Below are 3,328 nucleotides of genomic sequence, written 5' to 3'. Positions count from 1 at the left end.
CAGTCGATCGGAATTATTACGTAGCTATTTACGATACGATAATCGGTGTGTGTAAACCGGTAAACGCGGTATTGGGGATTAAATAGCGCCGCGTTGTCGTCGAATTAATTGCCTATCCGGCGAACGCGAAAGGTGCGATCGGGTTGTTTTGCGCCGTGAGACACAGGCGCAACGCGCTGGAATGCGGCACGACGCAGACGCTATCGCGCTTCGTCGTCGTATCAGCCGTTATCTTCATTGGAGACAGGTGCGAGAATAAGTTTTGCGACGCATTAATTCGGCTAGTACCCGTTCACTCCTTTCTCGCATGCAGGCTACCTCGATTAAGATCTTTATAGACTAAGTTTTTTGCATTTTATATTCTACAATTTACGTCAAACAGTGGTGATTTACGATTCGTTATCATTTATCGCTATATTCATTTGTACCATTACTGTTTATCACGGATGAATGAATAAATGTATCTTCGTAAAATACTTTTACAATTGAACTCTCCTTCCCCCCCCCCGCCCCCCCCTCCGATCGTTTCTTTCGTAATCGTAATCGACAAATTATGAAGAAACAAATTAATGTCGAAGAATTTGTAAGAATAGATCCTCACGGTTGTTGTCCCGTGTACAATTCAAGAGGTGTGCATTTTTCTATCTGATTTGTTTTTCTCCGAGATGAAAATGAAATGAATATTAGGCAAAGTAATTTCGCGCGCTCTTTGGCAACGCAAACGGCCAAAGAGTGGACGCGCGCGCGCTCGTATAACATTTGCGGAATGCGCGATACACTTTCACTCGGTACAAGCATTAATACAAAAGTAAGGTGCTTTCGGTGCGGCGCGGATTTACCGCGGCGAATCGTGTAATCCCACGTTGACTCCCGGCGATGTGTGGAGTCCGAGCATCGTGGCGACTTCTGTGAGCAAGAATGCGGACTGCATCACATAGCGGGCTCGTCAGTCGGCGCGAATGAGTCAAGCTGATATCTTTTGCGCAAAACCCGCGATACTAAACAGATTAGAATTGCGCGGGACACGAGAAAAACGATATTACTGAAGTATATAAAAATTTAGTTATCGGTTAAGAAAATCACTTTATTGGATTTATATCAAAATAATTATGTAGGACGTCTAAATTGACTGCTATAAAATTTCTTTTGTCGCATCGCTCGTCATACTTGAGTTTTTTACATAATTATTTTTTTTTTACATAAATTTTTCGATATTTCAGCAAAATCGTTCACTTCGCGGCGTAATTCGCAATGAAGAGTTAATGATTCGTCGTATACAAATAAAAAAACGGGGAAAGTTGTATTATAACTTACTTTTTAGGTTACCTTATATGTGTCTGTTGTAGAAATTACAAAAAGTAATACAAAATTGGAACAAATGATAACAATAATATAAAAAATCCAATATCCGAACTTATTGTACTAAATTTCTATAAAGTAATTCGTAAGTAACTTGTAAAATAGCTTCCTCAACCCTGATAAAAAAATGTACAATGAATTCTTCCTTATATAGAGCCAAATATTTTGAGAAGAACTTTATTCTGCGAGAATTAATAATGTTTTCTTTCTTTTTTATTTTTATTATAATCTTTGAGATTAAACGATATATATATAAAATGGAATTTTATCTATCTTTGTCTCTCTCATTATTTTTTATTCTATTCTTTCAATCACTTAATTATTGTCGAAATAATTAAGTGATTGAAAGAATAGAATAAAAAATAATGAAAGGGACAAAGATAGATTAAGTTCCATTTTTTAATAAAACAAGTTTTTTTTTAATTTTTCAGAAATGTGATTTATACGCTTCGATTATGATTAAAAAAAAAAAGTGAAATTGGTGAGGAAAAGGGAAGAATTTTTTGGGAAAGGTGCTGCGCGCGCGCGGGAGGGGAGGAGGAATGGCAGGTCGCGTGTATATTCAGTCCTTGTATTAGCCGTGGATCCTCTCCTCTTCTCTCTCTCTTTCTCTCTCCATTCTTCCTTTCTCCCACTCTTTTCCTCTCGCAAGAGCCACGTGCGCCTTGAGGAACTCTTCTTTTATATCCCGCATCCTTTGTTCGGCAGCAGCTGTCCGGCCAAAGAAATTCCTTTCTCGACCGTCAGCCCGATTACTCTCGATCCCTCCATTCCTCTCTCTCATACCCTTCCCCCCCCCCTTCTTCCCGCCATCGAACGTAAATCTGAATCAGATATCACTGATCTCGCGCGTTCCATCCGACGCTTGCAAAAATTCACGCGCATGCCGATAAACGTACATGAGCGAAATGCTTTCATACGGTATATATATCCTACGTGAACAAAAAATATCTGAACGATGAATTCATCATCGAGAAATTTTGCATTTAAGTGTCGATAATAAGTTTTATTACAAGGTGTATTTAAAAAATGAAGTTATATCTTTTCTCTTAATAAAGTTTTTCAAGAGGACTTAAAATTTTCTCGAAGAATTCGAAATATTTTGCAATAATAATCGAGGAACATACATATAGCACGCATATGTGTCTCATCATGTTGTTGAGATATGTATAATTAACGAATGTTTACTAATATTTAAGTGTTTCCAATTATCATTTTTTATCTTTTTTATTTATCCGTTTTATTCGCTCAAGAATTAAGTATCATAAATCACACGTCCGAACAGTATTTTAGAAAGATATTATGATGCTAAAGATTCTACATTAAGCTCATTAATAATCTTTGTTCCACAGGAAGTAAAATCAATCTATGTATAAACTGAGAAGTATTTTATTTAATAGTTTTAGTATCAATTTTAGATTTGAAGTTCCAAAATCATTGTTATGAATACAAAGTGCAACACATATCAAGTTTCGAATCAATTATATTAGAATATGTAAACATTTGATGATAAAATTCTTAATATATTCCTACAAAAAATCCAATGAACCTATTTATATATCGTGCTTAAAATGTTATTATACAGATAATGTGAACATGTGAAAATTTAACAATTTTAAAACTAAAATTACCATAAATTATATTTCCAAAGTAATCAACAAGTTATTTTTATTTCTAATGGAACGCTCTAAAATTATATGCGTAGATCTTGATAGAAAATTTTGCATTTTACGCGAAAAAGTAATGAGCCATTATATTGGAGATGGAGAATGCGAAGTTGCGTCCGCTTATATGCACGTCTGATTTTCCTATCTCCGCGATTCCGAAGTGGATCAGGTTGTTTAGAGGGGCTCTGGTGGGGCCCTTGGAGCGAAGCACGAGACCCACTTCATACGGAATTCGGTAGCCACAGGGCGATCACGTGAGGGCCCGGTAGCACTCGGGCCCCCAACGCGTTCGCCTCCTCCTC

Source organism: Trachymyrmex septentrionalis, unplaced genomic scaffold, assembly GCF_001594115.1.
Source record: "Trachymyrmex septentrionalis isolate Tsep2-gDNA-1 unplaced genomic scaffold, Tsep1.0 scaffold60, whole genome shotgun sequence".
NCBI lineage: Eukaryota > Metazoa > Arthropoda > Insecta > Hymenoptera > Formicidae > Trachymyrmex > Trachymyrmex septentrionalis.
Note: the sequence above shows the minus strand (reverse complement) of the source record.